The sequence below is a fragment of the Nerophis ophidion genome, linkage group LG18 (genome assembly GCF_033978795.1).
Source record: "Nerophis ophidion isolate RoL-2023_Sa linkage group LG18, RoL_Noph_v1.0, whole genome shotgun sequence".
NCBI classification, from domain to species: Eukaryota; Metazoa; Chordata; class Actinopteri; order Syngnathiformes; family Syngnathidae; genus Nerophis; species Nerophis ophidion.
In genome coordinates, this window is record NC_084628.1 from 40,240,719 (window position 1) to 40,268,265 (window position 27,547).

Consider the following 27,547-nt stretch of genomic DNA (forward strand, 5'->3'; position numbering starts at 1 on the left):
GTACTGCTTGCCTGTGTATCGGCTGGGGACATCTCTGCGCTGCTGATCCGCCTCCGCTTGGGATAGTTTCCTGCTGGCTCCGCTATGAACGGGACTCTCGCTGCTGTGTTGGATCCGCTTTGGACTGGACTCTCGCGACTGTGTTGGATCCATTATGGATTGAACTTTCACAGTATCATGTTAGACCCGCTCGACATCCATTGCTTTCCTCCTCTCCAAGGTTCTCATAGTCTTCATTGTCACCGACGTCCCACTAGGTCATTATTGTCACCGATGTCCCACTGGGTGTGAGTTTTCCTTGCCCTTATGTGGGCCTACCGAGGATGTCGTAGTGGTTTGTGCAGCCCTTTGAGACACTAGTGATTTAGGGCTATATAAGTAAACATTGATTGATTGATTGATATATATATATACATACATATACATATACACACACACACACACATATATAAATATATCCATCCATCCATCCATTTTTCCACCGCTTATTCCCTTTTGGGGTCGCGGGGGGCGCTGGTGCCTATCTCAGCTAAAATCGGGCGTAAGGCGGGATACACCCTGGACAAGTCCACCTCATCGCAGGGCATACAATAAAATATAATAGCTAATAAACCAGTACTGATGGAGAAATACTGATGTAAAGGGTAGGTGTCGCGCTATTTTCCGTTTCAACATGTTCTATCTACACTTCTGTTAAAATATAATAATCACTTATTCTTCACTTCTTTGATACTTTACGTTAGTTTTGGATGATACCACGCATTTAGTTTTCGATCTGATACCATATATATATATATATATATATATATATATATATGTTTAAATATATATATATATATATTTGGTTAGTTGGTAGTCCCTGCTATTGAAATGTTTTTAAATGGGTTATACTTGTATAGTGCTTTTTTACCTTTTTAAGGAACTCAAAGCGCTTTGACACTATTTCCACATTCACCCATTCACACACTGATGGCGGGAGCTGCCATGCAAGGCGCTAATCAGGACCCATCAGGAGCAAGGGGGAAGTGTCTTGCTCAATGACACAATGGACGTGACTAGGAAGGTAGAAGGTGGGGATTGAACCAGTAACCCTCAGGTTGCTGTCACGGCCACTCTTCCAACTTCCTGGCTATTTAGGACAATGTTCGTTATCTAGAAGTTTGTTTTTATACTTAAAATACTGTTTTGTGGAGGATTTTAGGGCCATGCTTGACGGTAGGAATGGTGTTCCTGGGATTGAAGGCCTCACCTTTTCTCCTCCAAACAAAATTCTAGGGTATTGTGGCCAAACAGCTCCATTTTTTTTTCTTCTAACCCCATAACTTTTCTCCAGAAGGTCTTATCTTTGTCCATGTGATGTCAGATGAAACAAAATTGGAGCTGTTTGGCCACAATACCCAGCAATATGTCTGGAGGAGAAAAGGTGAGGCCTTTAATCCCAGGAACACCAGGCTCACCGTCAAGCATGGTGGTGGTAGTATTATGCTCTGGGCCTGTTTTGCTGCCAATGGAACTGGTGCTTTAAAGAGAGTAAATGGGACAATGAAAATATGAAGATTACCTCCAATTTCTTCAGGACGAGCTAAAACCATTAGCCTGTAGCTTCGGCCTGGCGTGTAGTTGGGTTTTCTAACAGGACAATGACCCCAAAAATATGTCAACAGTGGTAAAGGAATGGCTAAATCAGGCTACAATGAAGGTTTTAAAATGGCCTTTGCTAAGTCCTGACTGAAACATGTGGACAATACTGAAGAAACAAGTCCATGTCAGAAAAACAACACATTTAGCTGAACTGCACCAATTTTGTCAGGAGGAGTGGTCAAAAATTCAAGCAGAAAGTTGTGAATGTGTTATGATTTAATAGAGGGAGATGACGGCAACAGACACCAGGGGGTGTTATATACAATAATGTATTATATATATATATATATATATATATATATATATATAGTAATGATATAAATATAAAAATACACAATAATACTAAAAAATAAACTAACCTAAGGAAATGGAGTTTGTCAAAACCCAAGAGTGTGTGTGTGTGAGGCTATGTGTGTAGTCAGCTGAAGTGTGTGTCACCAAATGTTGATGAGAGGGAAGGAACGAGGTGATTCGGGGCGAGAGAGAGGCGTCAGAGTCCGGGGGCGAGCGAGGAGTTGAGGAACGAGGGAGGCAGTCGAGATCCAGGTTAACGGAACGAAAACACTGCGGGAACACGGGACAAGACAGGGGACAAGTCAAGCCATGGAGAGGAAACAAGGATAGAGCATAAAGCTTGTCGCTTACGGTACTCCATTTGAGAACTAAGTTCCCGCCAGGATCCTTGGATGCACTGGTCCTTTAAGCAGCTCGCACTCATCAGGGGGCGGTATAGCTTGGTTGGTAGAGTGGCTGTGCCAGCAACTTGAGAGTTGCAGGTTTGATTCCCGCTTCTGCCATCCTAGTCACTGCCGTTGTGTCCTTGGGCAAGACAATTTACCCACCTGCTCCCAGTGCCACCCACACTGGTTTGAATGTAAAAAAATAGATATTGGGTTTCACTATGTAAAGCGCTTTGAGTCACAAGAGAGAAGCGTTATATAAATATAATTCACTTCACTTCACTTCACATCAGGGCCTGGTGTGCAGATTGACGATTGTCTGCAGGCTTGTTGCTACATAAATAACCACAATTAATGAATGTTATTTTGTGACCGGCGAATATGTGGTCTAATCCCTCTATCACAAAAAATAAGAGTTGTAGATTTTATCGGACACTCGACACAGCCATGATATTATGTTCTTTACAAGCGTAAATCAACTTTTTGACCAAGACTGTACATGGATTATTTCCAGGCTTATAAAATGGACTTGAGTTTGACACCTGTGGTCTACATGATCATTTCCAGAGCTCTCTCAGTCCAATTGACGGACTTTCGGAGATAAACCCCATAGATTTAGAAGGATACCCAGTCCCATAATTGAAGTGGCTGAAGTCATAGGTCGGAACAGTAAATTCACCTTCTTTGGCAGAGCTTTCCCGATGACACCTTTCACCCGGTCTCGGGACAAAAGTGCTTTACCACATTTGACCGGCGGCCTCCAGGGTGGAGATGAGAAGACGAGCATCTTCTTCAGCCTCAGCAGGGAAGAACCCAGGATGACCAGGACGCGAGGGGCGATGAGAGGTCGGCCCGAGAAGGTTCTCCCCAGACGTGGACGGCTGTAAGACGAGAAGGCTTGTTTGAAGTGGAAAGAAATCCATTTTATAGCTTTTTCTTATGTATGCCCCTCTCCGAGGAGACGGATTGTCTCTTTTTTTTTCAGGCACATAAAGTTTGAGATTTTGGATGATTTATCGAGAAACCAAAGCAAAGGGAGGGAGCAGAGGCGAGGGAGGAAGGATCGGGTGGGTGGGTGGGTGGGTGGTGGCAGGGGGCTTCAAACATGATGCAAACCATTTGGAGGGAAGGGAGCGGAGGTTTGCCAGCACAGCCTGCTCTGTTTAAACTGGAGAGGAAGTGACCGTATATACAGCATGCCAGCAAACTCCCTCTTTGGGTCCACACACACACACACACACACACACACACACACATACACACGAACACACACACTGACTTTCAGAAGCGCACATCTGCAAAGGTCAGCTGATGTCCGTTGGTGAGACGAGGGTGTTTGTTATTCTGATATTATGTTCCTTTTACATCAGCGTCGCAGGACTGTTATTATCATTACGACTATTATTACAATGCCTGGAGGGGGTGTGGGGGTGTGTGTGGGGGGGGGGGGGAGCTGGAGGGTGCAGAAAGGAGCGCCAAGGTTGGAGGGAAAAAAAAAAAGAGTCGAAAAATGAAAGAGTGCAGAAGGGGATGAGAGTCAGGTCACCGTTTTTTCCCTCCACTCGCCTTGCGGTGAATTTGTCGTATTCCACTCAATGCAGAGAATCTCGGGAGTGAGCAGTGTTAGATGAGTGGAGTAGAAAGGCAGCCGCTAGTTGGGACTTGTCGGAATAATTGTGTATAAGTTACCACACAACTTGTTTGCCCGGCGAGAAGACAAAAACTGTCTTTGATCTTATCAAGCTTGAGGCGTCGGTTTCTTGGATCTACTGGACTGCCACAAGAAGGACCCGAAATCTACGAGCAGTGGAAAATCTGGCCATACTTGCCAACCCCCCCGGATTTACCGGGAGACTCCCGAAATTCAGCGCCTCTCCCAAAAACCTCCCGGAAGAAATTTTCTCCCGAAAATCTCCCAAAATTCAGTCGGAGCTGGAGGGGGTGTGGTCGCCGGCTCCATGCGGACATGAGTGGGGACAGCCTGTTTTCACGTCCGCTTTCCCACTATATAAACAGCTCGCCTGCCCAATCACGTTAGAACGTCTACGGATTTTAATAAAAAACTGCACACACGAGGAGACGAAGGAGAAGAACGAGGAAACTTACAGCCATGGCGACGCCGTCTGTAATAGAGTGGTCTATGTTGTCTGTTGCCATCTCCTGGTGAATGTTGGCTAGAGCGTTATGACCGGGGGTGGCTTTTTGATTGGCCAACGATTTACGTGGTGTTGTGCACCTGACGGCAAGTGACTCTCGCCAATACGCAAATAGCAGAACAAAGGTTAATTAAATAGTGAAAGGTAAGTGTTGTTATTGTTGTTTTTTTAGTAACCAGCAAGCACAGTACAGTTAGTAGAATAACTGTTTTTATTACTGTGTATTTGATAGGGTCTGTCTGAAATTCAACTATTTCTTTATTTATATATACGTATATAATAAAATAAATATATATATATATCTAGAATTCACTGAAAGTCAAGTATTTCATACATACATATATGTATATATATGAAATATATTTGAAATACTCGAGTTGTTGAATTGCCTGTAAATATACTCCTCTCCAGTTAACCTTGCCCCCCGCCCCAACCACGCCTCCGCCCCACCCCCGACCACGCCCCCACCCCCACCTCCCGAAATCGGAGGTCTCAAGGTTGGCAAGTATGCTCCAAGCACAATTTCTTGGAACTGTTCATGACCGAGTGCGGCAGCTGTTTATCACCATCAGATTAGAATCAGATTCAGTTATGACATCAGAAAATGCCAAATTAAAGGAAGAGGTGTGGGGACGGCGTGGCGCGGTTGGAAAAGTGGCTGTGCAAGCAATCTGAGGGTTCCGGATTCGATCCCCACCTTCTACCAACTTCGTCATTTTCGTTGTGTCCTTGAGCAGGACACCTCACCCTTGCTCCTGATGGGTGGCGGTTATGGCCTTGCATGGCAGCTCCCGCCATCAGTGTGTGAATGTGTGTGTGAATGCGGAAATAGTGTCAAAGCGCTTTGAGTACCTTGAAGGTAGAAACGCGCTATACAAGTATAACCCATTTGTAACCCTTTCCTCAGAGCGTGGGGTAATAATGTACGAGGGTAGAGGTTCACGCGCTCTCCTCATGAGCTTAATTAAATCCTGTCGCTGTTTGATTCCTTGCTTCTTGTCTTGTTTAATAGATAGTTCGGTGTTTGAACCTGACAGGACTCCTTAGACAAGTTCAAAGTAATTTGGGTCAAATTCAACAGGATTTTTTTTATAGTTTGTATAACTTTTATTTTGTGATCCAGGAAGCTAGAATTAAGCCAGGTTAGTTCATTATTGTTCCTTTTCAGCTATTTTCATGAAGCGCTTTTCATACATAGAAAGAAATGCAACGCAAAGTGCTACAAATGGTAAATGGTTGTACTTGTATAGCGCTTTTCTACCCCTTTTGAAGGAGCCCAAAGCACTTTGTCTGAATGGGTGAATGTGAAAATACTGTCACACATTCACACACTGATGATGGGAGCTGCCATGCAAGGCGCTAACCAGAACCCATCAGGAACAAGGGTGAATTGTCTTGTTCGAGGACACAACGGACGTGACTAGGATGGTAGAAGGTGGGGATTAAACCAGTAACCCTCAGTTTGCTGGCACGGCCACTTTACCATCTTCGCCACGCTGTCACCACACCTCTTCCTTTATTTGGGCATTTTCTGATTTCATAGCTGCAGCTGCTTATAAGGGTAGGATGGTCATAAACAGCTGCCACACTTGGTCATAAACAGTTCAAATAAATGGTGCTTGGAGCGGTGTCGGGTTTGCCTCCTCTCTGCTCAAAGTTAAAAACAACACCCCATTAACACATATAGTCGTGGTCAAAAGATTACACACAATTGTAAAGAACATGATGTCATGGCTGTCTTGAGTTTCCTATCATTTGTGCAACTCTTATTTTTTTGGGATGTAGTGATTGGAGCTCATACTTGTCGGTCACAAAAAATATTCATGAAGTTTGTTTCTTTTATGAATTTATCATGGGTCAATCTCATTTTATTCTTAATTTTATTTTATTTTTCAATACACTGTAGCACTTTGAGGTTGTTTGCTCAATGTAAAGTGCTTTTCTTACAAATACAATCTAATATTGTTATTATCCATCCATCCATCCATCCATTTTCTACCGCTTATTCCCTTTTGGGGTCGCGGGGGGTGCTGGCGCCTATCTTATTATTATTATTATTATTATTATTAGTAGAAACATTTTTTTAGTTCAAGCCTGAGCCCCTGTAGAGGGGGTCATGACTGAGACCAAAGGGAGAGCAGAGCTGATGCAAACAGCCATTTCTACATACAGCTACAAAAAATAAAAATAAAAATACAATAAAATAAACATATTTCCAAATTCCATTTTTAAGTTCTTGTACCAAGATGCACAACATAAACTGCACATTCGTCACTATGCAGGCATTCACCCAAAAGCAAGTTCAAGAGCATTTGTGTGTAGTTGTGTGTGTGTGTGTGTTCTGGCAATGCTGACTTAATGGGGACATCCCTCTGTTACACAGTCACCTTTAGGGGACCTCTGATTAAAATGATAGTCAGACCCATTCTGAAGATGCCTATGTGATTTTTAAGTTTTGGCCCATAAAAGATTTTTACTGCTTAGTTTGAGTGTGAGACATTTGCACAGCAGCCCCCTCATCGGGCTGTAGCTGGTACTGCACTCGCTGCTCTGCTCTCACTTCTTCCGTGTATAGTTAATCACTTCCACCTGTCCTATAAGAGGACAGCTGTATTGCTGTATTCTGAGGTCATATTTCATTTGAACTTTTTTTACATCGTCCTCAATAGTCACGTACAAATTTGTGTGAATTATGCATTATTATTTAAACTTGGTCCCCATGAACCATATTAACTATTTTCTCCTGGGGTCCCCAGTAAGTATGATCAGCACATTACTTCATCAATCCAGAGATTTAAAGATGTGTGTGAGCTAACTGGGCAGTGGACATTTTATCAACTTTTTTTTATGACTCCGCAAGCTGTAGAAAGGTTGGTCCCCACAAGTCCTGAACAAACACTTGGTCCCCATTAGAAATGATAACCAGTGTGTGTGTGTGTGTGTGTGTGTGTTCAGGCAATGCTTAATGGGGACATCGCTGTGTTTACACTTTCAGGGGACCTATGTCTCCACAAGCTGTAGAAAGGGTGGTCCCCACAAGTCCTGATCAAAAAAGTGGTCCCCATTCCAAATGATAAACAGTATGTGTGCGTGTGTGTGTGTGTGTGTGTGTGTTTGTGTGTTTTTGTTCTGGCAATACTTAATGGGGACATCGCTGTGTTTACACCTTTAGGGGACCTATGCCTCCACAACCTGTAGAAAGGTTGGTCCCCACAAGTCCTGATCAAAAACTTGGTCCCCATTCCAAATGATAACCAGGATGTGTGTGTGTGTTTGTGTGTTTTTGTTCTGGCAATGCTTAATGGAGACATCGCTGTGTTTACACCTTTAGGGGACCTATGCCTCCACAACCTGTAGAAAGGTTGGTCCCCACAAGTCCTGATCAAAAACTTGGTCCCCATTCCAAATGATAACCAGGATGTGTGTGTGTGTGTGTGTGTGTGTTTGTGTGTTTTTGTTCTGGCAATGCTTTATGGAGACATCGCTGTGCTTACACCTTTGGGGGACCTATGTCTCCACAACCTGTAGAAAGGTTGGTCCCCACAAGTCCTGATCAAAAACTTGGTCCCCATTCTAAATGATTACATGTGTGTGTGTGTGTGTGTGTGTGTTTGTGTGTTTTTGTTCTGGCAATGCTTAATGGAGACATCCCTGTGTTTACACCTTTAGGGGACCTATGTCTCCACAACCTGTAGAAAGGTTGGTCCCCACAAGTCCTGATCAAAAACTTGGTCCCCATTCCAAATGATAACCAGCATGTGTGTGTGTGTTTGTGTGTTTTTGTTCTGGCAATGCTTAATGGAGACATCACTGTGCTTACACCTTTAGGGGACCTATGCCTCCACAACCTGTAGAAAGGTTGGCCCCCACAAGTCCTGATCAAAAACTTGGTCCCCATTCCAAATGATTACCAGTATGTGTGTGTGTGTGTGTGTGTGTGTTTGTGTGTTTTTGTTCTGGCAATGCTTAATGGAGACATCGCTGTGCTTACACCTTTAGGGGACCTATGCCTCCACAACCTGTAGAAAGGTTGGTCCCCACAAGTCCTGATCAAAAACTTGCTCCCCATTCCAAATAATAACCAGGATGTGTGTGTGTGTGTGTGTTTGTGTGTTTTTGTTCTGGCAATGCTTAATGGAGACATCGCTGTGTTTACACCTTTAGGGGACTATGTCTCCACAACCTGGAGAAAGGTTGGTCCCCACAAATCCTGATCAAAAACTTGGTCCCCATTCCAAATGATTACCAGTGTGTGTGTTTGTGTGTGTGTGTGTGTGTTTGTGTGTTTTTGTTCTGGCAATGCTTAATGGAGACATCGCTGTGTTTACACCTTTAGGGGACCTATGTCTCCACAACCTGTAGAAAGGTTGGTCCCCACAAGTCCTGATCAAAAACTTGCTCCCCATTCCAAATAATAACCAGGATGTGTGTGTGTGTGTGTGTTTGTGTGTTTTTGTTCTGGCAATGCTTAATGGAGACATCGCTGTGTTTACACCTTTAGGGGACTATGTCTCCACAACCTGGAGAAAGGTTGGTCCCCACAAATCCTGATCAAAAACTTGGTCCCCATTCCAAATGATTACCAGTGTGTGTGTTTGTGTGTGTGTGTGTGTGTTTGTGTGTTTTTGTTCTGGCAATGCTTAATGGAGACATCGCTGTGTTTACACCTTTAGGGGACCTATGTCTCCACAACCTGTAGAAAGGTTGGTCCCCACAAGTCCTGATCAAAAACTTGCTCCCCATTCCAAATAATAACCAGGATGTGTGTGTGTGTGTGTGTTTGTGTGTTTTTGTTCTGGCAATGCTTAATGAAGACATCGCTGTGTTTACACCTTTAGGGGACTATGCCTCCACAACCTGGAGAAAGGTTGGTCCCCACAAATCCTGATCAAAAACTTGGTCCCCATTCCAAATGATAACCAGGATGTGTGTGTGTGTGTGTGTGTGTGTGTGTGTGTGTGTGTGTGTGTGTGTGTGTGTTCCGGCAATGCTTAATGGAGACATAGCTGTGTTTACACCTTTAGGAGACCTATGCCTCGACAACCTGTGGAAAGGTTGGTCCCCACAAGTCCTGATCAAAAACTTGGTCCCCATTCCAAATGATAACCAGGATGTGTGTGTGTGTTTGTGTGTTTTTGTTCTGGGAATGCTTAATGGAGACATTGCTGTTTACACCTTTAGGGGACCTATGCCTCCACAACCTGTAGAAAGGGTGGTCCCCACAAGTCCTGATCAAAAACGTGGTCCCCATTCCAAATTATAACCAGGATGTGTGTGTGTGTGTTTGTGTGTTTTTATTCTGGCAATGCTTAATGGAGACATCGCTGTGTTTACACCTTTAGGGGACCTATGCCTCCACAACCTGTAGAAAGGTTGGTCCCCACAAGTCCTGATCAAAAACTTGGTCCCCATTCTAAATGATTACCAGTATGTGTGTGTGTGTGTGTGTGTGTGTGTGTTCTGGCAATGCTTAATGGAGACATCGCTGTGTTTACACCTTTAGGGGACCTATGCCTCCACAACCTGGAGAAAGGTTGGTCCCCACAAGTCCTGATCAAAAATTTGGTCCCCATTCTAAATGATTACCAGAATGTGTGTTTGTGTGTGTGTGTGTTTGTGTGTTTTTGTTCTGGCAATGCTTAATGGAGACATCGCTGTGTTTACACCTTTAGGGGACCTATGCCTCGACAACCTGTGGAAAGGTTGGTCCCCACAAGTCCTGATCAAAAACGTGGTCCCCATTCCAAATGATAACCAGGATGTGTGTGTGTGTTTGTGTGTTTTTGTTCTGGCAATGCTTAATGGAGACATCGCTGTGTTTACACCTTTAGGGGACCTATGCCTCGACAACCTGTGGAAAGGTTGGTCCCCACAAGTCCTGATCAAAAACTTGGTCCCCATTCCAAATAATAACCAGGGTGTGTGTGTGTGTGTGTGTGTGTGTGTGTGTGTGTGTGTTCTGGTAATGCTTAATGGAGACATCGCTGTGTTTACACCTTTAAGGGACCTATGCCTCCACAACCTGTAGAAAGGTTGGTACCCACAAGTCCTGATCAAAAACTTAGTCCCCATTCCAAATGATAACCAGGATGTGTGTGTGTGTGTGTGTGTGTGTGTGTGTGTGTGTGCTGATGTTGCTGGTGGCTCGGCTTCAGGATTGTGTCGGTTCCCTCTGTAATAAATGGCTCTAGGCAAGTGGGCCCAGAGAGATATACGACAAACAGAGAGGAAAGATGGGGAGAAAAAGGGAGGATGGAGCAGTGAGGAAAAAAGAGGGGCAGGGGGCTACCGCCTTCTCCCGGGTCCTGCTATGTTTCCCATTATGTAAGCCCTGGTCACCGGCGGCGTGCCAGCACACAAAATAAAAGAGTCTCTCCGGCTTGGCACCGGCCTTATTTTCCTATCCTCGGTGAGGGGTCAGGGAGGGGTCATGCAGCTGGATGGGGCGCTGGGGGGAATTGGGGCGGGGGGGGATCTGGGCTGGCCTCCAAAACCCAAAAGGCCCAAGGTTCAAGTACCAGCTGAAAGCAATCAAGGGGGGGGGGGATCTGGGAGTGCCACAGCTGCTCGCGTTGTTCTGTGGACTCTCTCCTCCTTCCTTTTGACTCTACCTCGCCCCACTATTACCCTCCTCGCCCCCTCCCCAAATGACATATTTTAGACGTGAAGCAAGGAATGCATGCATGCTCTCGTGTGTGTGTGTGTGTGTGTGGGGGGGGGGGGGGGGGGGGGGGGGGCGCACGTACGTAGGCTATATTACTGAAATTATTTGGCCACCCATCCAAATGATGAGAATCAGGTGTCCTAATCACTTGGCCTGGTGTATCAAATCAAGCACTTAGGCATGGAGACCGTTTCTACAAACATTTGTGAAAGAACGGGCCGCCCTCAGCGTGGAACTGTCACAGGATACCACATGTGCAACAAATCCAGTCATGAAATTTCCTCGCTCCTAAATATTCCAAAGTCGACTTTGTTATAAGAAAGGTGAACATTTTGAGAACAACAGCAACTCAGCAACCAAGTGGTAGGCCACCTAAACTGACAGACAGGGGTCCACGGATGCTGAAGCGCATAGTGCAAAGACTTTCCGCACGGTCAGTAGCTACAAAGCGCCAAACTTCCAGTTAGCCCACGTGCAGCACGCAGAGAGTTTCATGGAATGGGTTTCCATGGCCGGGCAGCTGCATCTAAGCCATATATCAGCAAGTCCAATGCAAAGCGTGGGATGCAGTAATGTAAAGCACGTCGCCACTGGACTCTAGAGCAGTGGAGACGCCTTCCCTGGAGTGATGAATCACGCTTTTCCATCTGGCAATCTGATGGACCAGTCTGGGTTTGGAGGTTGCCAGGAGAGCGCTACAATTGGACTGCATTGTGCAGAGTGTGAAATTTGGTGGAGGAGGAATTATGGTGTGGGTTTGTTTTTCCAGGAGTTGGGCGTGGCCCCTAGTTCCAAATGAAAGGAACTTTGAATGCTCCAGGATACCAAACCATTTTGGACAATACCATGCTCCCAACCTTGTGGGAACAGTTCTTCCCTTCCTCTTCCAACATGAATGTGCACCAGTACACAGACCAAGGTCCATAAAGACATGGATGACAGAGTCTGGCATGGATGAACTTGACTGGCCTGCACAGAGTTCTGACCTGAACCCGATACAACACTTTTGGGGTGAAATACATCGGAGACCGAGAACCAGGCCTTCTCAACCAACATCAGTGTGTGACCTCGCACTTTTCCACCTGGCAATCTGATGGACCAATCCGGTTTCGGAGGTTGCCAGGAAAACACTACAATTCCGACTGCATTGTGCCGAGCGTGAAATTTGGTGGAGGAGGAATTATGGAGTGGGGTTGTTTTTTCAGGAGTTGGGCTTGGCCCCTTAGGAACTTTGAATGCTCCAGGATACCAAAACATTTTGGACAAATTCCATGCTCCCAACCTTGTGGGAACAGTTTGGAGTGGGCCCCTTCCTCTTCCAACATGACTATGCACCAGTACACAAAGCAAGGTCCTTAAAGACATGGATTACAGAGTGTGGTGTGGGTGAACTTGACAGGCCTGCACAGAGTCCTGACTTGAACCCAATATAACACCTTTTGTGATGAATTAGAATAGAGACTGAGTATGGGTTTGGATTTTTCCAGGAGAACGCTACATTTCCGACTGCATTGTTTTGACAGTGAAATTTGGTGGAGGAGGAATTATGGTGTGGGGTTGTTTTTCAGGAATTGGGCTTGCCCCCTTAGTTCCAAGTGAAAGGAACTTTGACTGCTCCAGGATACCAAAACATTTTGGACAAATTCCATGCTCCCAACCTTGTGGGAACAGTTTGCAACGCTACATTTCCGACTGCATTGTGCCGAGCGTGAAATTTGGTGGAGGAGGAATTATGGAGTGGGGTTGTTTTATCAGGAGTTGGGCTTGGCCCCTTAGTTCCAAGTGAAAGAAACTTTGAATGCTCCTGGATACCAAAAAATTTGGGACAAATTCCATGCTCCCAACCTTGTGGGAACAGTTTGGAACGCTACATTTCCGACTGCATTGTGCAGAGCGTGAAATTTGGTGGAGGAGGAATTATGGAGTGGGGTTTTTTTTTCAGAAGTTGGGCTTGGCCCCTTGCACCAATACACAAAGCAAGGTCCTTAAAGACATTGATTACAGAGTGTGGTGTGGGTGGACTTGACAGGCCTGCACAGAGTCCTGACCTGAACCCAATGTAACACCTTTGGGATGAATTAAAATGGAGACTGAGTCTGGGTTTGGAGTTTGCCAGGAGAATGCTACATTTTGCTTTCCTCCTCTCCAAGGTTCTCATAGTCATCATTGTCACCGACGTCCCACTGGGTGTGAGTTTTCCTTGCCCTTATGTGGGCCTACCGAGGATGTCGTAGTGGTTTGTGTTGTGGTTTGTGCAGCCCTTTGAGACACTAGTGATTTAGGGCTATATAAGTAAACATTGATTGATTGATTTCCGACTGCATTGTGTTGAAAGTGAAATTTGGTGGAGGAGGAATTATGGAGTGGGGTTGTTTTATCAGGAGTTGGGCTTGGCCCCTTAGTTCCAAGTGAAAGAAACTTTGAATGCTCCCGGATACCAAAACATTTTGGACAAATTCCATGCTCCCAACCTTTTGGGAACAGTTTGGAGCGGGCCCCTTCCTCTTCCAACATGACTGTGCAATAGTGCACAAAGCAAGGTCCTTAAAGACATGGATTACAGAGTGTGGGTGTACTTGACAGGCCTGCACAGAGTCCTGACTTGAACCCAATATAACACCTTTTGTGATGAATTAGAATGGAGACTGAGTCTGGGTTTGGATTTTTTCAGGAGAACGCTACATTTCCGACTGCATTGTGTTGAAAGTGAAATTTGGTGGAGGAGGAATTATGGTGTGGGGTTGTTTTTTTCAGGAGTTGGGCTTTGTTCCAAATGAAAGGACGTTTCACTTGGGACATGGGTATCAAGAAATTTTGGACAAGTCCATGGGATGGTGCTTCAAGTTCATATGTGAGTGAAGGCAGGCGGTTAAATACTTTTGGCGATATAGCGTATGTGCAGTGTGTGCGTGAGCAATGTGTTTGCGAGCGAAGCGTGTGAATGCAAGTTCTAACAACGGACAAAAAGCATGAAAACAATAAGCGGCCGACCGGGCCTGCCTTGGACTTCAGTGAGACGCTGCTTTGTGGGCGTGTCTCGCCACATGCAAGCGAGCAAAAGATTCCAACGCAGAGAAAAATAAAAAAAACCCTCAGGTGCATATATATATATATATATATATATATATATATATGAATTTTTTTAAAGGCCATGACACCTCATTTTTTTAAAGCCGGCCATGAAATAGCATCTTACACTACCGAGGCAATAAAGCACTTGCCAGGATCAAATAGGGGGTAAAAGGTCAATTAAAAGCAGGTGTTGTAACATTTTCCTGCTCTGGTTTTGATCTAATCTTCCCCTCGGATGACACAATAAATGCCAACAAATGCAACACCATTCTTTGTGATTGCTTCCATCCTTTTGGAAAGTTCCCTCGCTAGCCAGACTTTGTTTTCTCCCTCCAGGCAAGAAGCGGGGCAAGATGGGGCCCGCGGGCCACGTGCGGCCCGTTAATGATTTTCAAACGTTCATAGTTTTGGAACTTTAACGTCAAAACTGTCGCCGTATTATAGAAAGTATTTCAAATGGTATAAATATGCTCTTTTGATTGTTTTAAGAGTTATTGCAGTAATCTAGGACACAGCAGCTCAGACCAGGGACAAAGCAGAGTGGGCGGGGCTTGTTTCCATAGCAGCCAGCCCCAAAAATGTGTCAGGAACAGATACGGAAGCAAATTTTTACGTGAAAATATATCATATTGTAGGTGTTTAATACACCTGGCCTTCATATTTTGCTGTATTTTAAGTTTTAGTTGTGTTTTAATTGATTATAAAAGAGGAGCTGGTCTGGGAAGTAAAATATGTTAATTCAGTGTTTTATTGTTCACACTAAATATTGTAAATCCCACGTGAAATAGGAGCATATGTTGTTAATATTTAGTGTTTTATTGTTAATAGATAATATTGTAAATCCCACGTGAAAGAGAAGCATATGTTAATATTCAGTGTTTCATTGTTGGAAAGTTAATATTTTTACAACAGACTCTTTATTTCCCATGAACATTTTGGGTGTTCTATTGAGTAAAAACTCTAAAATTCCATTCCTTTTTTTTTTCCAACTTTTTTGAATTCTATCAGACATTGTGAGTTTTGGTATTAAAAGGGACCAAACACACATACTGTACAGCAGATTTTTACCTGATAATACATCGTATTGTAGGTGTTTATTACACTTGGCCTTCATATTTTACTGTATTTTAAATGTTAGTTGTGTTTTAATTGATTGTAAAAGATGTCTACGGAGGAGCAGGTCTGAGAAGTATAATATTTAGTTAAATATTCAGTGTTTTATTGTTCATAGTTAATATTATAAATCCCACGTAAAAGGGGAGCAACTTCCAAATGTTGTTAATATTCAGTATTTTAATGTTCATAGTTAATATTGTAAATCCCACATAAAAGAGGAGCACATGTTAATATCCAGTGTTTTATTGTTGGAAAGTTAATATTTTTAAAACACACTCTTTATTTCCCATGTACATTTTGGGTGTTCTATTGAGTAAAAACTGTAAAATTCCATTCCTTTTTTTAACTTTTTTGAATTCCATCAGACATTGTGAGTTTTGCTATTAAAAGGGACCAAACACACATACTGTACAGCAGATTTTTACCTGATAATACATCATATTGTAGGTGTTTATTACACCTGGCCTTCATATTTTGCTGTATTTTAAATTTTAGTTGTGTTTTAATTGATTGTAAAAGATGTCTATGGAGGAGCTGGTCTGATAAGTAAAATATTTTGTTACATATTAAGTGTTTTATTGTTCATAGTTAATATTGTAAATCCAACGTAAAAGGGGAGCAACGTTCAAATGTTAATATTCAGTGTTTTATTGTTCATAGTTAATATTGTAAATTCCACATAAAAGAGGAGCATATGTTAATATTCAGTGTTTTATTGTCGGAAAGTTAATATTTTTAAAACACACTCTTTATTTCCCATGTACATTTTGGGTGTTCTATTGAGTAAAAACTGTAAAATTCCATTCATTTTTTAACTTTTTTGAATTCTATCAGACATTGTGAGTTTTGGTATTAAAAGGGACCAAACACACATACTGTATAGCAGGTTTTTACCTGATAATACATCATATTGTAGGTGTTTATTACACTTGGCCTTCATATTTTGCTGTATTTTAAATTTTAGTTGTGTTTTAATTGATTGTAAAATATGTCTGTGGAGGAGCGGGTCTGAGAAGTAAAATATTTTGTTAAATATTCAGTGTTTTATTGTTCATAGTTAATATTGTAAATCCCACGTAAAAGACGAGCAACGTTCAAATGTTGTTAATATTCAGTGTTTTATTGTTCGTAGTCAATATTGTAAATTCCACATAAAAGAGGAGCATATGTTAATATTCAGTGTTTTATTTTTGGAAAGTTAATATTTTTAAAACACACTCTTTATTTCTCATGTACATTTTGGGTGTTCCATTGAGTAAAAACTGTAAAATTCCATTCCTTTTCTTAACTTTTTTGAATTCTATCAGACATTGTGAGTTTTGGTATTAAAAGGGACCAAACACACATACTGTACAGCAGATTTTTACCTGATAATACATCATATTATTGGTGTTTATTACACGTGGCCTTCATATTTTGCTGTATTTTAAATTTTAGTTGTGTTTTGATTGTAAAAGATGTCTACGGAGGAGCTGGTCTGAGAAGTAAAATATTTTGTCAAATATTCAGTGTTTTATTGTTCATAGATAATATTGTAAATCCCACGTAAAAGGGGAGCAACGTTCAAATGTTTTTAATATTCAGTGTTTTATTGTTCATAGATAATATTGTAAATCCCACATGAAAGAGGAGCATATGTTAAAATTCAGTGTTTTATTGTTGGAAAGTTGATATTTTTAAAACACACTCTTTATTTCCCATGTACATTTTGGGTGTTCTATTGAGTAAAAACTGTAAAATTCCATTCCTTTTTTAAACTTTTTTGAATTCTATCAGACATTGTGAGTTTTGGTATTAAAAGGGACCAAACACACATACTGTACAGCAGATTTTTACCTGATAATACATCATATTGTAGGTGTTTATTACACTTGGCCTTCATATTTTGCTGTACTTTAAATTTTAGTTGTGTTTTAATTGATTGTAAAAGATGTCTACGGAGGAGCTGGTCTGAGAAGTAAAGTATTTTGTTAAATATTCAGTGTTTTATTGTTCATAGTTAATATCATAAATCCCACGTAAAAGGGGAGCAACGTTCAAATGTTGTTAATATTCAGTGTTTTATTGTTAAGAGTTAATATTGTAAATTCCACATAAAAGAGGAGCATATGTTAATATTCAGTGTTTTATTGTTGGAAAGTTAATATTTTTAAAACACATTCTTTATTTCCCATGTACATTTTGGGTGTTCTATTGAGTAAAAACTGTAAAATTCCATTCCTTTTTTTTTTTTTTTAACTTTTTTTGAATTCTATCAGACATTGTGACTTTTGGTATTAAAAGGGACCAAACACACATACTGTACAGCAGATTTTTACCTGATAATACATCATATTGTAGGTGTTTATTACACCTGGTCTTCATATTTTGCTGTATTTTCAATTTTAGTTGTGTTTTAATTGATTGTAAAAGATGTCTACGGAGGAGCAGGTCTGAGAAGTAAAATATTTGGTTAAATATTCAGTGTTTTATTGTTCATAGTTAATATTATAAATCCCACGTAAAAGGGGAGCAACGTTCAAATTTTGTTAATATTCAGTGTTTTATTGTTCATAGTTAATATTGTAAATCCCACATGAAAGAGGAGCATATGTTAATATTCAGTGTTTTATTGTTGGAAAGTTAATATTTTTAAAACACACTCTTTATTTCCCATGTACATTTTGGATGTTCTATTGAGTAAAAACTGTAAAATTCCATTCCTTTTCTTAACTTTTTTGAATTCTATCAGACATTGTGAGTTTTGCTATTAAAAGGGACCAAACACACATACTGTACAGCAGATTTTTACCTGATAATACATCATATTGTAGGTGTTTATTACACTTGGCCTTCATATTTTGCTGTATTTTAAATTTTAGTTGTGTTTTAATTGATTGTAAAACATGTCTGTGCAGGAACTGGTCTGAGAAGTAAAATATGTTGTTAATATTCAGTGTTTTATGTTTCATAGGTAATATTGTAAATCACTCTCTTTATTTTAGGTGTCCCAATCAGTAAAAAAAAAAAAAATGTATGGAATTTTATCAAACATTGTGACTGTACAGCAGATTTTTACCTGATAATACATCATATTGTAGGTGTTTATTAAATGTTAAATGGGTTGCACAAACCCCGTTTCCATATGAGTTGGGAAATTGTGTTAGATGTAAATATAAACAGAATACAATGATTTGAAAATCCTTTTCAAGCCATATTCAGTTGAATATGCTACAAAGACAACATATTTGATGTTCAAACTCATAAACTTTTTTTTTTTGTGTGCAAATAATCATAATAATCATTATCTTTATTTGATGCCAGCAACACGTGACAAAGAAGTTGGGAAAGGTGGCAAGAAATACTGGTAAAGTTGAGGAATGCTCATCAAACACTTATTTGGAACATCCCACAGGTGTGCAGGCTAATTGGGAACAGGTGGGTGCCATGATTGGGTATAAAAGCAGCTTCCATGAAATGTTAAGTAATTCACAAACAAGGATGGGGCGAAGGTCACCAATTTGTAAGCAAATTGTTGAACAATTTTAGAACAAGACTTTCAACGAGCTATTGCAAGGAATTTAGGGATTTTACCATCTACGGTCTGTAAAAATCATCAAAAGGTTCAGAGAATCTGGAGAAATCACTGCAAGTAAGGGATGATATTACAAACCTTTGATCCCTCAGGCGGTACTGCATCAAAAACCGACATCAGCGTGTAAAGGATATCACCACATGGGCTCAGGAACACTTCATAAAACCTCCGTCAGTAACTGTAGTTGGTCGCTACATCTGTAAGTGCAAGTTAAAACTCTACTATGCTAAGCGAAAGCCATTTATCAACAACACGGAGGAACACCGCCGGCTTTGCTGGGCTCGAGCTCAACTAAGATGGACTGATGCAAAGTGGAAAAGTGATCTGAGGTCTGACGAGTCCACATTTCAAATTATATTTGGAAACTGTGGACGTGGTTTCCTCCGGAACAAAGAGGAAAATAACCATCCGGATTGTTATAGACCCAAAGTTGAAAAGCCAGCATGTGTGATGGTATGGGGGTGCATTAGTGCCCAAGGCATGGCTAACTTACACATCTGTGAAGGCACCATTAATGCTGAAAGGTACATACAGGTTTTGGAACAACATATGTTGTCATCCAAGCAACGTTATCATGGACGCCCCTGCTTATTTCAGCAAAACAATGCCAAGCCACGTGTTACAGCAGCGTGGCTTCGTAAAAAAAAGAGTGCTGGTACTTTCCTTGCCCGCCTGCAGTCCAGACCTGTCTGCCATGAAAAATGTGTGGCGCATTGTGAAGCGTAAAATATGACAACGGAGACCCCGGACTGTTGAACGACTGAAGCTCTACATAAAACAAGAATGGGAAAGAATTCCACTTTCAAAGCTTCAACAATTAGTTTCCTCAGTTCCCAAACGTTTATTGAGTGTTGTAAAAGAAAAGGTGATGTAACACAGTGGTGAACATGCCCTTTCCCAACTACTTTGGCACGTGTTGCAGCCATGAAATTCTAAGGTAATTATTATTAAAAAATATATACAAGGGTTGAAAAGGATTTGCAAATCATTGTATTCCGTTTATATTTACATCCAACACAATTTCCCAACTCATATGGAAACGGGGTTTGTAAAATATGTTGTTAATATTCAATGTTTTGTGGTTCATAGTACTGGCTGTCCAGAGTCGGGACCCAGGATGGACCGCTCGCCTGTGTATCGGTCGGGGACATCTCTACGCTGCTGATCCGCCTCCGCTTGAGATGGTTTCCTGTGGACGGGACTCTCGCTTCTGTCTTGGATCCGCTTGAGCTGAACTCTCGCGGCTGTGTTGGATCCACTATGGATTGAACTTTCACAGTATCATGTTAGACCCGCTCGACATCCATTGCTTTCGGTCCCCTAGAGGGGGGGGGGGGTTGCCCACATCTGAGGTCCTCTCCAAGGTTTCTCATAGTCAGCATTGTCACTGGCGTCCCACTGGATGTGAATTCTCCCTGCCCACTGGGTGTGAGTTTTCCTTGCCCTTTTGTGGGTTCTTCCGAGGATGTTGTAGTCGTAATGATTTGTGCAGTCCTTTGAGACATTTGTGATTTGGGGCTATATAAATAAACATTGATTGATTGATTGATAGTTAATATAGTAAATCACTCTTTCTTTATTTTAGGTGTCCCATTCAGTAAAAAAATGTTGTCTGTCATAACTTTTTGGGAATTTTATCAGACATCGTGACTGTACAGCAGATTTTTAACTGATAATATATCATATTGTAGGTGTTTATTAAATGGTAAATGGGTTGTACAAACCCCGTTTCCATATAAGTTGGGAAATTGTGTTAGATGTAAATATAAACGGAATACAATGATTTGAAAATCTTTTTCAAGCCATATTCAGTTGAATATGCTACAAAGACAACATACTCGATGTTCAAACTCACAAACATTTTTTTTTGTTGCAAATAATCATAATAATCGTTAACTTTATTTGATGCCAGCAACACGTTACAAAGAAGTTACACGTTACAAGTTATTGAGTGTTTTTAAAAGAGAAGGTGATGTAACACAGTGGTGAACATGCCCTTTCCCAACTACTTTGGCACGTGTTGCAGCCATGAAATTCTAAGGTAATTATTATTTGAAAAAAAATACAAGTGTTGAAAATGATTTGCAAATCATTGTATTCCGTTTATATTTACATCTAACACAATTTCCCAACTCATATGGAAACGGGGTTTGTAAAATATGTTGTTAATAATCAATGTTTTATGGTTCAGAGTTAATATAGTAAATCACTCTTTCTTTATTTTAGGTGTCCCATTCAGTAAAAAATGTTGTCTGTCATAACTTTTTGGAATTTTATCAGACTTTTTGTGACTGTACAGCAGATTTTTACCTGATAATATATAATATTGTGGGTGTTTATCAAATGTTAAATGGGTTGTACTTGTATAGCCCTTTTCTACCCCCTTTAAAGGAGCCCAAAGCGCTTTGACAGTATTTCCACATTTGCTCATTAACACACACTTGTCCTTCATATTTTGCTGTATTTCAAATATTTTGGATGTGTTTTAATTGATAGTAAAAGACGTCTACGGAGGAGCAGGCCTGAGAAGTAAGATATGTTGTTAATATTCAGTGTTTTATTGCTCGTAGCTAATATTGTAAATCCCACGTAACAGAGGAGTGACGTTCATATGTTGTTAATATTCAGTGTTTTATTGTTCGTAGTTAATATTTTAAAACCGGAATTTATGTATTTCAGGTGTCCCCCCCAAAAAAAGAACCTAAATTTTTGCGTTGAAGGTGTCACAGATTGTGCAGTTTAGTCCCACACGAGCTGTCGGAATTAAACATCTACCTTGATTCTTGCACCATCATCCTCCAGCAGGGCCATCAGGGTTTGTATACGTCCGTTATTATCTCCTGTTTAATGTGAGGAGCAGATCCTCTCCGGGCCAACTGCCGCGTGTCCTGCGAGTTGGCACCGACAATCCTTCTGGAAGACCGAGCGGGCCTGTTACTTCTGTTATCATCTGGATTCCCAGCGCCGCTCTCTGGAATCGCTCAACCCGTGCCCTGGTTCAGACACCTGGGGGGAGGAGGAGACAGAAGTATGGTTACAAAAGCGGGGGGGGGGGAATCTTGGAGATAAGACTTGGACAAGCGACCCGGGGGGACACCCACGCCATGTGTTCCCTGGCTTTTGAGTGACGGAAGGAGCAGGACTGGCTGTCGTCAGGCTGGCCCAGAGCAGGAAGCGTGCGGGGGATAAGGCGGCCATGTGGCAGGATGTTATGGATTTCTAATTAGAGTAATCCATCCGTCAGCAGGAGCGCGCTTTCACTCCGGCATCTCGACGGACTTCACGCTCCGACCACGGAGGTCTTCACACGTCCCTCGGCCAGCTTGAACACGCGTGTCCTTAGTGGACTAAACTGCTCCCTAAGGACTTGGTTCTTAGAGGCTGGACAAGGAAAAGACTGGTCACCAAGGACACAGTTGAGTTTTTGTTTAGTTGGAACATGCATGCATACAACATGATGCATCACACATGCATGCATACAACATGATACATCACACATGCATGCATTCAACATGGTGCATCACACATGCATGCATGCAACATGATACATCACACATGCATGCATTCAACATGGTGCATCACACATGCATGCATACAACATGATGCATCACACATGCACACATACAACATGATACATCACACATGCATGCATACAACATGATGCATCACACATGCATGCATGCAACATGATACATCACACATGCATGCATACCACATGATACATCACACATGCATGCATACAACATGATGCATCATACATGCATGCATACAACATGATGCATCACACAACATAAAACCTCACACATGCTTGCATACAACATGATACATCACACATGCATGCATACAACATGATACATCACACATGCATGCATACGACATGATACATCACACATGCATGCATACGACATGATACATCACACATGCATGCATACAACATGATGCATCACACATGCATGCATACAACATGATGCATCACACATGCATGCATACAACATGATACATCACACATGCATGCATACAACATGATACATCACACATGCATGCATACAACATGATGCATCACACATGCATGCATGCAACATGATACATCACACATGCATGCATACCACATGATACATCACGCATGCATGCAACATAATACATCACACATGCATGCATACAACATGATGCATCATACATGCATGCATACAACATGATGCATCACACAACATAAAACATCACACATGCTTGCATACAACATGATACATCACACATGCATGCATACAACATGATACATCACACATGCATGCATACGACATGATACATCACACATGCATGCATACAACATGATGCATCACACATGCATGCATACAACATGATACATCACACATGCATGCATTCAACATGGTGCATCACACATGCGTGCATTAAACATGATGCATCACACATGCACACATACAACATGATACATCACACATGCATGCATACAACATGATGCATCACACATGCATGCATGCAACATGATACATCACACATGCATGCATTCAACATGGTGCATCACACATGCATGCATACAACATGATGCATCACACATGCACACATACAACATGATACATCACACATGCATGCATACAACATGATGCATCACACATGCATGCATGCAACATGATACATCACACATGCATGCATACCACATGATACATCACACATGCATGCATACAACATGATGCATCATACATGCATGCATACAACATGATGCATCACACAACATAAAACCTCACACATGCTTGCATACAACATGATACATCACACATGCATGCATACAACATGATACATCACACATGCATGCATACGACATGATACATCACACATGCATGCATACGACATGATACATCACACATGCATGCATACAACATGATGCATCACACATGCATGCATACAACATGATGCATCACACATGCATGCATACAACATGATACATCACACATGCATGCATACAACATGATACATCACACATGCATGCATACAACATGATGCATCACACATGCATGCATGCAACATGATACATCACACATGCATGCATACCACATGATACATCACGCATGCATGCAACATAATACATCACACATGCATGCATACAACATGATGCATCATACATGCATGCATACAACATGATGCATCACACAACATAAAACATCACACATGCTTGCATACAACATGATACATCACACATGCATGCATACAACATGATACATCACACATGCATGCATACGACATGATACATCACACATGCATGCATACAACATGATGCATCACACATGCATGCATACAACATGATACATCACACATGCATGCATTCAACATGGTGCATCACACATGCGTGCATTAAACATGATGCATCACACATGCACACATACAACATGATACATCACACATGCATGCATACAACATGATGCATCACACATGCATGCATGCAACATGATACATCACACATGCATGCATACCACATGATACATCACACATGCATGCATACAACATGATGCATCATACATGCATGCATACAACATGATGCATCACACAACATAAAACATCACACATGCTTGCATACAACATGATACATCACACATGCATGCATACAACATGATACATCACACATGCATGCATACGACATGATACATCACACATGCATGCATACGACATGATACATCACACATGCATGCATACAACATGATGCATCACACATGCATGCATACAACATGATGCATCACACATGCATGCATACAACATGATACATCACACATGCATGCATACAACATGATACATCACACATGCATGCATACAACATGATGCATCACACATGCATGCATGCAACATGATACATCACACATGCATGCATACCACATGATACATCACGCATGCATGCAACATAATACATCACACATGCATGCATACAACATGATGCATCATACATGCATGCATACAACATGATGCATCACACAACATAAAACATCACACATGCTTGCATACAACATGATACATCACACATGCATGCATACAACATGATACATCACACATGCATGCATACGACATGATACATCACACATGCATGCATACAACATGATGCATCACACATGCATGCATACAACATGATGCATCACACATGCATGCATACAACATGATACATCACACATGCATGCATACAACATGATGCATCACACATGCATGCATACAACATGATACATAACACATGCACGCATACAACATGATGCATCACACATGCATGCATACAACATGATACATCACACATGCATGCATACAACATGATACATCACACATGCATGCATACAACATGATACATCACACATGCATGCATACAACATGATACATCACACATGCATGGATACGACATGATACATCACACATGCATGCATACAACATGATGCATCACACATGCATGCATGCAACATGATACATCACACATGCATGCATACCACATGATACATCACGCATGCATGCAACATAATACATCAAACATGCATGCATACAACATGATACATCACACATGCATGCATACAACATGATGCATCACACATGCATGCATGCAACATGATACATCACACATGCATGCATACCACATGATACATCACACATGCATGCATACAACATGATACATCACACATGCATGCATACAACATAAAACATCACACATGCTTGCATACAACATGATACATCACACATGCATGCATACAACATAATACATCACACATGCATGCATACAACATGATGCATCACACATGCATGCATACAACATGATGCATCACACATGCATGCATACAACATGATACATCACACATGCATGCATACAACATGATACATCACACATGCATGCATACAACATGATGCATCACACATGCATGCATACAACATGATACATAACACATGCACGCATACAACATGATGCATCACACATGCATGCATACAACATGATACATCACACATGCATGCATACAACATGATACATCACACATGCATGCATACAACATGATACAGCGCACATGCATGCATACAACATGATACATCACACATGCATGGATACGACATGATACATCACACATGCATGCATACAACATGATGCATCACACATGCATGCATGCAACATGATACATCACACATGCATGCATACCACATGATACATCACGCATGCATGCAACATAATACATCACACATGCATGCATACAACATGATACATCACACATGCATGCATACAACATGATGCATCACACATGCATGCATGCAACATGATACATCACACATGCATGCATACAACATGATACATCACACATGCATGCATACAACATGATGCATCACACACACATGCATACAACATAAAACATCACACATGCTTGCATACAACATGATACATCACACATGCATGCATACAACATGATACATCACACATGCATGCATACAACATGATACATCACACATGCATGCATACAACATGATACATCACACATGCATGCACACAACATGATGCATCACACATGCATGCATACAACATGATGCATCACACATGCATGCATACAACATGATACATCACACATGCATGCATACAACATGATACATCACACATGCATGCATACAACATGATACATCACATGCATGCATACAACATGATACATCACACATGCATGCATACAACATGATACATCACACATGCATGCATACAACATGATACATCACACATGCATGCATACAACATGATACATCACACATGCATGGATACGACATGATACGTCACACATGCATGCATACAACATGATGCATCACACATGCATGCATACAACATGATGCATCACACATGCATGCATACACCATGATGCATCACACATGCATGCACACAACATGATGCATCACACATGCATGCATACAACATGATACATCACACATGCATGCATACAGCATGATGCATCACACATGCATGCATACAACATGATACATTATAAATGTATGCATACAACATGATGCATCACACATGCATGCATACAACATAACACATCACACATGCTTGCATACAAAATGATGCATCACACATGCATGCATAAAACATGATGCATCACACGTGCATGCATACAACATGATACATCACACATGCATGCAGACAACATGATACATCACACCTGCATGCATACAATATGATACATCACACATGCATGCATACAACATAATACATCACATATGCGTGCATACAACATGATGCATCACACATGCGTGCATACAACATGATGCATCAGACATGCATGCATACAACATGATGCATCACACATGCATGCATACAACATGATGCATCACATATGCATACATACAACATGATACATCACACATGCATGCATAAACATGATGCATCACACATGCATGCATACAACATGATGCATCACACATGCATGCATGCAACATGATGCATCACACATGCATGCATGCAACATGATGCATCACACATGCATGCATACAACATGATGCATCACACATGCATGCATACAACATGATACATCACACATGCATGCATACAACATGATACATCACACATGCATGCATACAACATGATACATCACACATGCATGCATACAACATGATACAGCACACACGCATGCATACAACATGATAC

At 41.4% G+C, this 27,547-nt stretch overlaps 2 long non-coding RNA genes across 2 annotated transcripts in view; one reads left to right on the plus strand and one right to left on the minus strand.

Annotated features, from left to right (window-relative positions):
- LOC133537195 (uncharacterized) overlaps positions 1-20,988 on the plus strand; it is a 75,281-nt gene extending 54,293 nt beyond the window's left edge. The window contains exon 4 of the long non-coding RNA XR_009802615.1: positions 19,993-20,988. This is a non-coding gene — a long non-coding RNA (uncharacterized LOC133537195). The remainder of the gene's footprint in view (positions 1-19,992) is intronic.
- LOC133537196 (uncharacterized) lies at positions 1,954-21,901 on the minus strand. The gene is made up of 4 exons (XR_009802616.1): positions 21,679-21,901; positions 3,001-3,202; positions 2,287-2,504; positions 1,954-2,205 (listed from the first exon to the last, which is right to left on the minus strand). It is a non-coding gene; the product is annotated as an uncharacterized LOC133537196 (long non-coding RNA).
- Positions 21,902-27,547: the final 5,646 nt, after the last annotated feature.